Genomic DNA, 13,375 nt, shown 5'->3' with positions numbered 1-13,375 from the left:
TGACTGTAGAAATTTATACGTCGTGGAGAAAATGATCTCCATGTAAACATGACAACGCCACTGGGTTGAAATGATCTACCATATATACCATTTTTGCTTTAACTTCAGCAAAACGAGCTTCTGTTTTGCAGAAACAAACACACAGCCGGATGATCATACCATTCACTGTGACGTATACAGAAACCGGAAACCGCAAGCCGAGCGATCTCTTCATAAGACGATTGAGACAAATAAGACACCTGAGTACCAACAGCCAACAGATGATTTTATTATTAATGCTGAAATATTTTCTAAGTTATCGACCGGGTACATATTTCTACAAGTCTTTCAGTAATCAAGTGGTGTAAGACACATCTTATTAACCGAGCTTGTTTGCTTACAGCCTTTCCTGCACAGACCTCGGTCTCCACTATTAATACCAAAGCCTGGGGGCACTCCCGTATAAATAGGACGGGGGTGCTTGTCTTACCTACTTAGGGGTTAAAAAAAGTGATTTTGGTACCTCTTAGGAGTGTTTAGCCTCAAAAGGTCCACGGCGGGAACTTTTGGGGTGCCGTTTTAGCCTGAGAACAGGGTAACCTGCTAACTAGCTAGCCTGAGAACAGGCTAGTACCTTCTAGGGTACAGTTGAGCCCAAAAAATATGACAGGAGATACTGATGTGTTATGTAAGAATTGGTACATAGGGGAGAAAACAATTTCAAGCCACGCCCACAAAACAGGATCTTGGTACATCTTAGGGGTTCTTTTCAAAATTTCCGACGAGCACCCCCCGTCCTTTTTATCTGGGAGTCTCCCCCCATATACAAAAAGCCTTTGCTCTCCTAGCATGACCCCGACTCTTACGCTTGGCTGATAAGATATATATTCAACTCGTGTACGGGAAGTTAAAAGAAACGGATGTCTTGGTATGAATTTGAATAGACTTGTTTTGGCTTTCACAAAGAGACAAAAGAACCGCAAAGAGATAATTTATGAGTATTTTAGTTGGGAGGTCACCAATTGGAATTGAAACAATGTCTTCCTGTTTCATGAATCGGCCTAGGCATATATAGGCGTTTTAAAACCTGTCAATCATTCTATTTTAATAATGGCTTGTCTTTTTGTTAAAGCCCAGTTGTACAGACCTAGAAAGCAGTTCCCTCTTATTAGATTAACTGCACCAGAGGTAAGACTTAGTTCGTTATTTAGTCAGGTATTTGTTTATCAGCCATCTTGCAGCAATTGAAAGACCTTGTAGAGATTTATATTTGTATGTTTTCAGATTTTCGGAATTAAGTACAATTCATTTATAAAGCTATGTCACAGGAGCGGGATGACCCGTATGTCAAGAAGCGAAATTTCGAACCCACTAACTGCTCTCCGGGTGACACTGTGCAAGTTAATGATGACCCATATAAGGAAGCTGCAGATTATATCAAGAATAACCCTGCAAGTAACTGCTGTACAGTTGAAGGTGGCAAGGTGAAACAGTGGCAGTTACCTGCTGGAGCTAAGGTGCAGCTTAGGAATAAAAATGGTCCAACATTCTATTACGATACCACCAAACTTCCGGTGGACTGAAATGTTCTGGCAATGAACCGACGAAGGAAGCGTGCAAGGGATTTTCATTTCGTGAAAAAACATTCTAAGCTACGCCACAGTGTTAGATAACCGTTTATAACGGATATTATAATTATTGCCTTGCGGCCGTGCTGGTGTGAAAAACTGAAACTGCTTAAAGGCTCCTCTGTACAACGGAGTTAGTCTTAACATAATAAAACGCGTTTGATTGCTTATAATAATTGATTGCATTTCCTCGGCGTCTTCTTGTTTCGTCTGTAATTGGCCTGAGAAACCGCTGTTAAAAGACTTGAAAAGTCGAGTACAAATATTCATGTCAACCGAGGTTTTGCTTTAACTAATTATTATTTATAAATAAAAGAGCGAAACCACTGAAGGTCTCTAAAATTAAGAAAAAGCTACTTAATTATTTAAGTTAAAATGAATTTTAGAAAATTAGGGATTTTGTGAGTGAGAGACATACTTCACAGAAACCAAACTTCCAAAGGATCGAAATCACTTCCTAATGAGGACACTAAAGTGACGGTTTGGTACCTCAAATCAAGAACCCTCGTTTATAAAGATTTTAATAACAGAGTTCTTTAGATATTATTCACCAACCTGCAGCTTGGTCGAGTGCATGAAACAGATGAGCTGTTGTTAAGATTATCAGTCTCGATCTGTTGTAAGTTAATTGGCGAACGCTGTTGTTTACAACTTCGTTCAAGAACTGTCACAGTTGATCGATAATGCGGTACTGATGTATTTTCGCTCTTGAAACAAAGAAAAGGTAACACGGTCTTACCGCAGCGAAGAGAGCTCAAACTGTTTCATTTGCGTCACAATGTAGTCCTTGTTAGCAATTAGCACAATCTCCAACCAATGCACTCGAGCTTCAAGTGTTATGATCATATAGCTTCATAACAAGGATATTGGCTATGATTTGCGTCACTGCCCCTGTCCTTGGGGGCACCGACGTCAGTTTTTTTTTTTTTTTGCGTCAGTGTCCCCTGTCCTATGATTTGCGTCAGTGCCCCCGTCTTTGGCGGCTGAAATGTATAGATTGCATATTGCTTGAATAAAATTGAACGTTTTTACCCTTTGAATTCTCAAGTATGAGCACCCAGAGATGCATAGTTTGTTTGCAGTACAGATTGTTGAGATAATGGAACTACCTACAAGCGATGCCTTGAACGAAAGATGCGATACATTTACTAATAATTAAGAAAATAGCAGCGAACCTTGTTATACTCCTTGAGTATCCAAAGTTTAACACGCTAGGTCCTATTTGTTCGTTGTCAGAGGCATACTAGTCCACAATTCGGCTCATTTAATTTATTTTCAAGACTCTTATTAGAGCCGGAGTTTTTAACGAAAAGAATTCAACTGCAGAATAATGTTAATATACCCGGAAAATAAGCTAATCCGGCACTGTTGACCGCCTGGTTGTTTGTAATGATGTATGGGTAAAAAACTGTTTCCCTGTTATTGAAGTCTTAGCAATAGTCGTGGAGGAAGAAAAGCAGTTAACGAACGGAGCATGCAAAGGGGTCCAGTTGTGTCCTCGTTATGGACTGTTATATATGTGCCAAACCTCGGCACAAATTGAAAGAAATTCTCAACAGTACAATTAAGGGGCTTGAGAGAAAAACAACAACAAAGCTCAAGAGAAACAAAGTATATTTAATGCCGGGATGATTGGCAGGCGATTGCTTCCATTTGAAGTATTTTAAAAAAATGTTTTCATTTACCTTTGACCCTTGGTACTTTGCATCTACGTTGTGAGATATGAATACATCTGACGGAGTTTCAAAGAACTAAGCGGGTTCTTTTGAATAACGTTTTGATTTTCCTAGCTTGTGGACCCGCTTATGGAGTAGAAATGAACCTCAAAGCGAAAAACCTTCCGGGTTCAGGTTTCGTGCTTCCAGCGAACAAGTTCTCGGCTGTTTGATATCTGGTTTGTTCCCTGTGTATGTTGTACAGTTCATTGAAGATGTGCTGGCTCTGTTGTAAGAGTGACTCAAAATAAAACTAAAATTCCAGAAATTCAAATTTTCGCTATTTTCCCTTTGGCGCTAGGTTGGCTATGGGAAAATATCTTGGAGAAAACAACTTTAGAGCATTTAATTTTGTTGGGAAAGTCTCATTTCACAGTAAACAAACTTCGAAAACGACGATAAATCAAATCAGTTCTGACCAGTTCTCCAAAATGCAAATAATTTATAACGGGTAGAAACATGCCACCGGATGATCATACCATTCACTCTACCGTATCCAGAAACCACAAACGACAATAAATCTCTTTACGATCATAACACGAGGGAAGCAAAAGCGTTTAGTTTTGTCCCCTTGGTGGACTGTTATGTATACGCGATGTGTCAGCAAAAATTGATTGAATTTCTCGACAGAGGCGGTGCAAGACGAAAAAAAAAAGTTAAGAATTTTTGACTCTTGGTATTTTACATTTAAACTGTTACATGTGAATATTTCTGACCGAGTTCTGCAAAACTAAATTGATTTTGACAATACACGTTCTGATTTACAATATATTATGGACTACAAGCGAAAAACCGTGTTGGTTTCAGGTTTCGTGATCCTAGCAAACAATTTTGCGGTTGTTTCATTGATAATCCTTTATGTTGTCCCGTTCATTCGAAGGCAGAACAATCTAATCGTTTAATTCTTGTCAATGTCGGATCTAGGATTTTTCTTAGGAGGGGTTGTACCACTAAAAAATGGGGTAACTGACTGGCGAGGAAAACAAATTTTAAAAGCGAATACGAAGAAGAAGGCTTCATCTTTGTTGGGGGGGGGGGGGGGGGTGGGGAAGAGGGTGCGCGCGTCCTACACCCACCCCTAGATCCGCCCCTGCTTGTCTAATAAACTTTTTCTTTATAGCCTTGTAACAGTATATATTTATTTATAGAATGCTTTTTTGCCAGTTTAGAACAGCTGAGCTTATGATGTTGTGGCTGATAATTCAGCTACCTATGGCTAAGAACTGAGGGCTCCTTCCAACGAAACGAACTCCAAGGTAAATGCAAGTTGAATACTTTTCTGTTATGCGTACAAAAACAATGGTGACGGGTCGCTCAACCGCTTCTGCTTGTGTTATTGGACAACGTCGATCTACACTGATTCTTTGCTCTGCCTAGGCATTATAGTTGTCTAAATCTCCAACAACATTTTCCCAGTATATTTCAACACCAGTTTCACATTTGTTTTGGAGTTTTATTACTGTTGAGAGTTTTCCGCTCGGTATTTGCATATTTGCTGTTGAGGGCCGACATGGGCGGAAGGGCACAAAATCTGAAACAAAGTTGAGTTCAAAGTTCCCTAGTTGTTTCTTTCATAAAAAGGTAAAGTGCATTTTTTCCCCAGTTTGCAGGGCTTGTACATTTCCTACTCGTAGCAAAATCACCACGCACCACAGGCCCTCAGTGGCCGCGTGTATCGACCACAAGTCCCTAAATCGAGTTTCCTGCTCAGTCCCAACTGACACTATATGATGTGATTCTCTGGATTCTCTAATTCGACTGAATAACCTGGTGTGCCTGAAATACAGTTATCTTGGCATTGAAACACTTTTGTTGACTATAGCAATTTGCTGAAAGGGAATACTGTGGGTGAAAGGTATGTTTAGATCTTATTAATTCAAGAAAGAACGAGATCCCCGAAGCCGTGTGAGAATTAGGAAGCAGCGACGTACATAATTTTGAATATTTAAGCTAAAATGAATTTTAGAACATCTGATTTTGTTAGGATAGACATATTTTACAATAAGCAAACTTCAAAAGCGACGAGAAATCAAATCAGTTTTCCAATAAACTTTGTGTACTGTGCTACTATAGAGTTCCAGTTTGGTTACTGAGGTCGAGCCCTGGTTTGTTGGATAGTGTTCTCGAACCTGCAGCTTATTGAGTGCCTATATAAAACAGAGATTCTGAAAAGATCATCTGTCTCGATCTGTTAGAATTAAGATGAAAGGAAAACGCAGTTGTTTTACAATTTCGTTCAAGAACTGTCACAGTTGATCGATAATGCGGTATGTATTTTTGCTCTTAAACAAAGGAAAGGTGACACGGTCTTACCGCAGCTAAGAGAACCGAAACTATTTCGTTTGCGTCACAAGATAGTCGTTGGTAGCAATTAGTACATTCTCTAACCAATGCATGCGGGCTTCGAGTGTTATGATCATATATTGGCTGTGATTCGCGTCAGTGCTTCCTGGCTTTTTGGCGGCGGAAATGTATAGACTGCACATTGCTTGAATAAAATTCACCCTTTGAATTCTCAAATATAAGCACCCAGAGAACGAGTCCGACGTGTATAGTTTGTGTGCAGTTAAGATTGTTGAGATAATTGAACTGCCTTCAGGTGATGCCTTGAACGAAAGATGCGATACATTTACTAATAATTAAGAAAATAGCAGCGAACCTTGTTATAATCCTTGAGTATCCAAAGTTTAACTTGCTAGGTCCTATTTGTTCGTTGTCAGAAGCTTACTGGTACACTATTCGGCATATTTAATTTAATTTCAAGACACTAGTAGAGCGAGTTTTTAACGAAAAGAAGTCAACTGCAGAACAATGTTAATAAATTGTTACCCGGAAAATAAGTTAATCACACTGTTGACCGGGGCAACAAAAAACATACCTTTCACCCACAGTATTCCCTTTCAGCAAATTGCTATAGTCAACAAAAGTGTTGCAATGCCAAGATAACTACATTTCAGGCACACCAGGTTATTCAGTCGAATTAGAGAATCCAGAGAATCATATCATATAGTGTCAGTTGGGACTGAGCAGGAAACTCGATTTAGGGACTTGTGGTCGATACACGCGGCCACTGAGGGCCTGTGGTGCATGGTGATTTTGCTACGAGTAGGAAATGTACAAGCCCTGCAAACTGGGGAAAAAAATGCACTTTACCTTTTTATGAAAGAAACAACTAGGGAACTTTGAACTCAACTTTGTTTCAGATTTTGTGCCCTTCCGCCCATGTCGGCCCTCAACAGCAAATATGCAAATACCGAGCGGAAAACTCTCAACAGTAATAAAACTCCAAAACAAATGTGAAACTTTGGTGTTGAAATATACCGGGAAAATGTTGTTGGAGATTTAGACAACTATAATGCCTAGTCAGAGCAAAGAATCAGTGTAGATCGACGTTGTCCAATAACACAAGCAGAAGCGGTTGAGCGACCCGTCACCATTGTTTTTGTACGCATAACAGAAAAGTATTCAACTTGCATTTACCTTGGAGTTCGTTTCGTTGGAAGGAGCCCTCAGTTCTTAGCCATAGGTAGCTGAATTATCAGCCACAACATAATAAGCTCAGCTGTTCTAAACTGGCAAAAAAGCATTCTATAAATAAATATATACTGTTACAAGGCTATAAAGAAAAAGTTTATTAAACAAGCAGGGGCGGATCTAGGGGTGGGTGTAGGACGCGCGCACCCTCTTCCCCCACCCCCCCCCCCCCCAACAAAGATGAAGCCTTCTTCTTCGTAATGATATATGGGTAAAGGACTGTTGCTCTGTTACTGATATTTCAGCAATAGTCGTGGAGGAAGAAAAGCACTTATCAAACGGAGGATGCAAAGGTGTCCAGTTGTTTTCTCTTTGTGGACTGTTATGAATACGCGAAGTCTCGGCACAGATTGAAAGAAATTCCCAACAGTACAATTAAGGGGCTTGAGAGAAAAACAACAACAAAGCTCAAGAGAAACAAAGTATATTTACTGAGGGGACGATTGGCAGGCGATTGCTTCCATTTGAGGTATCTGAAAAAAATGTTTTCATTTACTTTTGACCCTTGGTACTTTGCATCTACATTGTGAGATATGAATACATCTGACGGAGTTTCAAAGAACTAAGCGGGCTTTTTTGAGTAACGTTTGGGTTTTCCTAGCTCGTGGACCCGCTTATGGAGTAGAAATGTACCTGAAAGCGAAAACCTTTCGGCTTCAGGTTTCTTGCTTCCAGCGAACAACTCCTCGGTTGTTTGATAATCCGGTTTGTTCCCTGGGGTATGTTGTACAGTTCATTGAAGATATAACTTACGACAATTTAATTTTGTTGGGAAAGTCTCATTTCATAGTAAGGAAACTTCGAAAACGACAATAAATCAAATCTTTTCTAACCAGTTCTCCAATATGCAAATAATTTATAACGGGTAGAAACATGCCACCGGATGATCATACCATTCACTCTACCGTATCCAGAAACCACAAACGACAATAAATCTCTTCACGATCATAACACGAAGGAAACAAAAGCGCTTAGTCTAGCACCCTTTGTGGACGTTATGTATACGCGAAGTCTCAGCAAAAATTGAGAGAATTTCTCGAAAGAGGCGTTGCTTAAGGAAAAAAAAAAAGAACATTTGACTCTTTGTATTATGCAGTTAAACTGTTACATGTGAATATTTCTGACGGAGTTCTGCAAAACTAAATTGATTTTGACAGTAAACTTTCTGGCTTAAAATATATCATTATTGTTGGTTTCAGGTTTCGTGATCCTAGCAAACAATTTTGCGGTTGTTTGATTGATAGGTTTGTTGTTCCGTTTATTCGAGGACAAAACATTCTAATCGTTCAATTCTTGTTCAATAATATAAACTTTACTTTAGTCTTGTAACAGTATATATTTATTTATAGAATGCATTTTTGCCAGTTTGAAACAGCCGAGCTTATAATTATGATGTTGTGGGTGATAAGTCAGCTACTTATGGGTAAGAACTGGGGGCCGCTTCCAATTAAACAAACTTCAAACTCGTAAATGCAAGATGAATACAAAAACAATGGAGACGGGTCGCTTAACTATATCTCTTTGTATCATTTACTATAGCGATTTAAAATGATTTTTTGCTTCGACGAGGCACTAGTTATCTAAAACTCTAACAGCATATTTTAACACCAGAGTTTCACATTTGTTTTCAGAGTTTGTTGTGAATGAAAGTTTTCCGCTCGGCATTAGCATAATTTGTTGTTGAGCGCAGACATGCCTGGGTGGACGAGCAGAATATCTCAAACAAATTTGAGTTAAAAGTTTCTTAGTTGTTTCTTTCATAAGAAAGAAGCTGCAATTGTTCTTTTTCAGTTTGCACGGGATGTACGTTTCAACCTTTAAAACTCATTGTAAAAGCACCAAAGGGCCTCAGTGGCCGTCTGTATCGACTGCAAGACGCTAAACTGCAAAACGCTAATTGTTATTGTTACTGTGGACGCTAATTGTTACTGTATCGACTACAAGACGCTAATTGTTATTGATAAATAAAAAAGCGAAACCACTGAAGGCCTCTAAAATTCAAAACAAGCTACTTAATTATTTAAGCTAAAATGAATTTTAAAAAATTGGGGATTTTGTCAGTGAGAGACATACTTCACAGAAACCAAACTTCCAAAGGATCTAGGAATCAAATAAGTTTCCAATGAAATCAGTGAAGTTCCGGTTTGGTACCTCAAATCAAGAACCCTCGTTTATAAAGATTTTAATAAAAGAGTTCATTAGATATTATTCACCAACCTGCAGCTTGGTTGAGTGCATGAAACAGATGAACTGCTGAAAAGATTATCAGTCTCGATCTGTTGTAAGTTAATTGGCGAACGCTGTTGTTTACAGCTTCGTTCGAGAACTGTCACAGTTGATCGATAATGCGGTACTGATGTATTTTCGCTCTTGAAACAAAGAAAAGGTGACACGGTCTTACCGCAGCGAAGAGAGCTCAAACTGTTTCATTTGCGTCACAATGTAGTCCTTGTTAGCAATTAGCACAATCTCCAACCAATGCACTTGAGCTTCAAGTGTTATGATCATATAGCTTCATAACAAGGATATTGGCTATGATTTGCGTCACTGCCCCTGTCCTTGGGGGCACCGACGTCAGTTTTTTTTTTTTTTGCGTCAGTGTCCCCTGTCCTATGATTTGCGTCAGTGCCCCCGTCTTTGGCGGCTGAAATGTATAGACTGCACATTGCTTAAATAAAATTGAACGTTTTTACCCTTTGAATTCTCAAGTATGAGCACCCAGAGATGCATAGTTTGTTTGCAGTACAGATTGTTGAGATAATGGCACTGCCTACACGGGCGATGCCTTGAACGAAAGATGCGATACATTTACTAATAATTAAGAAAATAGCAGCGAACCTTGTTATACTCCTTGAGTATCCAAAGTTTAACTTGCTAGGTCCTATTTGTTCGTTGTCAGTGGCTTACTAGTAAGCAATTCGGCTCGTTTAATTTATTTTCAAGACTCTTATTAGAGAAAGAATTCAACTGCAGAATAATGTTAATATACCTGGAAAATAAGCTAATCCGGCACTGTTGACCGCCTGGTTGTTTGTAATGATGTATGGGTAAAAAACTGTTTCCCTGTTACTGCCGTCTTAGCAATAGTCGTGGAGGAAGAAAAGCAGTTAGTGAACGGAGGATGCAAAGTGGTCCAGTTGTGTTCTCTTTATATACTGTTATTTATGCAGGAAACCTCGGCACAAAGTGAAAGAAATTCTCAACAGCACAATTAAGGGGCTTGAGAGAAAAACAACAACAAAGCTCAAGAGAAACAAAGTATATTTACTGACGGGACGATTGGCAGGCGATTGCTTCCATTTGAGGTATCTGAAAAAATTGTTTTCATTTACTTTTGACCCTTGGTACTTTGCATCTACATTGTGAGATATGAATACATCTGACGGAGTTTCAAAGAACTAAGCGGGCTTTTTTGAATAACGTTTTGATTTTCCTAGCTCGTGGACCCGCTTATGGAGTAGAAATGTACCTCAAAGCGAAAAACCTTCCGGGTTCAGGTTTCGTGCTTCCAGCGAACAAGTTCTCGGTTGTTTGATATCTGGTTTGTTCCCTGGGTATGTTGTACAGTTCATTGAAGATGTGCTGGCTCTGTTGTAAGAGTGACTCAAAATAAAACTAAAATTCCAGAAATTCAAATTTTCGCTATTTTCCCTTTGGCGCTAGGTTGGCTATGGGAAAATATCTTGGAGAAAACAACTTTAGAGCATTTAATTTTGTTGGGAAAGTCTCATTTCACAGTAAACAAACTTCGAAAACGACGATAAATCAAATCAGTTCTGACCAGTTCTCCAAAATGCAAATAATTTATAACGGGTAGAAACATGCCACCGGATGATCATACCATTCACTCTACCGTATCCAGAAACCACAAACGACAATAAATCTCTTTACGATCATAACACGAGGGAAGCAACTGAAGCGTTTAGTCTTGTACCCTTGGTGGACTGTTATGTATACGCGAAGTCTCAGCAAAAATTGAGAGAATTATTTTCTCGACAGAGGCGGTGCATGACAAAAAAAAGTTAAGAATTTTTGACTCTTGGTATTTTACATTTAAACTGTTACATGTGAATATTTCTGACCGAGTTCTGCAAAAATAAATTGATTTTGACAGAAACTTTCTGGCTTACAATATATCATGGATTCAGAGCGAAAAACTGTTGGTTTCAGGTTTCGTGATCCTAGCGAACAATTTTGCGGTTGTTTCATTGATAATCCTGTATGTTGTTCAGTTTATTCGAAGACAAAACATTCTAATCGTTTAACTGCTTGTTTAATAAACTTTTTCTTTGGTCTTGTAACAGTATACATTTATTTATAGAATGCTTTTTTGCCAGTTTAGAACAGCCGAGCTTATGATATTGTGGGTGTAAGTCAGCTATCTATGGCTAAGAACTGAGGGCCGCTTCCAACTAAACGAACTTTAGCGTAAATGCAAAATGACTACATTAAATTTCTGTTATGCGTACAAAAACAGTAGAGACGGGTTGCTCAACCGCTTCTGCTTGTGGTATTATACGGTATCGATCTATATTGATTCTTTGCTCTGACTAGGCACTAGTAACGTAAAGCTCCAACAACATTAATCCCAGCATACATATATTTCAACACCAAAGTTTCACATTTGTTTTAGAGTTTGTTGTTAATGAAAGTTTTCCGCTGGACATTAGCATATTTGTTGTTGAGGGCCGACATGGGTGGAAGAGCACAAAATCTGAAACAAACTTGAGTTTATAGTTCCATAGTTGTTTCTTTTAGTAAAAGGTAAAGTGCATTTTTTCCCTAGTTTGCAGGGCTTGTACATGCTAGCTTTCAAACTCATTATCGAGAAGTGCCAAAGGGTCTCAGTGACCGTCTGTATCGACTCCTAATCCTTAAACCGAGTTTCGTGTTCATTGCACAATTCTATGGATTCTCAAATTCGACTCAAATCATTTGGTGTGCCTTAAATGTAGCTACATTGGCATTACAACACTTTTGTTGACAATAACAATTTGCTGAAACGTAACTCTCAGGTTTGATGCGAAAAGTATGCTTCTAGCTCTGTTACGTTCAATAACCAAAACCGTGTCGTCTTTTGTTTTGACCTCAAATAAATTCCGCTTTGTCAAACACCGTGTCAGTTCTCGAAGGGAACTACAAACAGCTTCGGTCGCTTAATTCTTAATTGATTAGCTCGTCTGTTTTCATCGCTGGTCAAATCAGTCCAGACTGCTAAACCGGTACGCAGGCACTAGGTAAGTTATCTCGGCGTAACTTAACAACAGTACGGAAAGCACACTTTTGTTTCAATGCAACGACCGTTCTGAAGCGACGTTTTCTATGCGGGACTGTATCGAGAACAAGAAATGAGTCGGCAACTAAACAGAGCTATGACTTTTTTTAGATTGTTTTTGTGATAGTGAATCTGAGCGGGGTCCGCGACCGTCTGTAAACACACAAATGATAGTAACATTGGTGAGCTCCGGATTGAAAGCATGAAAATGCAGAACACAGAAAGTGAGCTTCCTCGCAATTTATTCTAAAGGATTTATGTGTGTTCTCTGTGTCGCAGTGTAACTATCTCAGGCCTTCTGTCTGCTATCTTTCTTTGTATATTTCTCCTAAATGGTCAGAACGTCTTTGCACTATTCTATCCTATCAGGGGCATCCAAAACATTCGTTTCTACCACTCGCCACGGATGAACTACAGAAAGCTATAGTCTTCGGCCTCCGGTTTCTGTACATGGTGCTGTAAAAAGTATGAATGTCTGGCTGCTTATAAACCTAATTTAATACTAAAAGAAATATATAACAATAAGGGATAAAAGATTTAGATCACAACTGAAATACTTGACTTTCCCATGCCTGTCAGATTTAAAGTCGTTGCGTTTTATAACGATGGGTACGTGTTGGTTGCGCAGAAATTAAAAGTTTGGTGTTTTCGAAAGCTCGATACTCTAAAAGCTACAAGTTAAACACCATTAGCGTTGTGAACAACCCTTTCAAAAGACATAACCCTATATTACAACAAAATCAACGCAATCAAGGAGACTCCCAATTTAATAAACACTTTATTTTTTGTGTTAAAAAACACCGGATAATTTTCAGCAAGTAATAAACAGAAGTAGTTTCTAAAGAATTATAGCGGTTACAGCAGAAACATTTACGATTTGGTGGTTTGGATTTGTCGAAACGCTTAATTAGAGACACACCCTTCTTGTGTGGTTCTTTTCTGTCATCGACCAGTTCAGGTTTCTTCTCACTGGTCTCTTGAGCGTCGACGCAAGGTCAGTTCCTCCTATCTGTTGCCATTAACCACCCCTCCCTCTCCGGGAAGGGAACATTTTTCTTTGTCTATTTCTGTTTCATGTCAATAAATTGTTTTGTTTACCCACAAACGAAATGTTAGTGAAAGGAAGAGAAACATTGGTTTCAATTACGTAGTACCTTATGCAGTTGCACAGGTGTGCGGACGCTTACATCATGGCATGACTGAGTTATCGAGCCACTCGGAGATTATCAGTTCATAACTGATAT

General features: G+C 39.0%; 1 long non-coding RNA gene across 1 annotated transcript; it reads left to right on the top strand.

Annotated features, from left to right (window-relative positions):
- The first annotated feature begins 1,032 nt into the window (after window positions 1–1,032).
- Window positions 1,033–1,959, top strand: LOC149110379 (uncharacterized). The gene is made up of 2 exons (XR_016207691.1): window positions 1,033–1,167; window positions 1,264–1,959. It is a non-coding gene; the product is annotated as an uncharacterized LOC149110379 (long non-coding RNA).
- Window positions 1,960–13,375: the final 11,416 nt, after the last annotated feature.

The sequence above is a fragment of the Orbicella faveolata genome, unplaced genomic scaffold (assembly GCF_042242905.1).
Source record: "Orbicella faveolata isolate gen_17 unplaced genomic scaffold, um_ofav_v1 contig_24, whole genome shotgun sequence".
NCBI classification, from domain to species: Eukaryota; Metazoa; Cnidaria; class Anthozoa; order Scleractinia; family Merulinidae; genus Orbicella; species Orbicella faveolata.
Note: the sequence above shows the minus strand (reverse complement) of the source record. Positions and strands in the feature narration are given on the sequence as shown.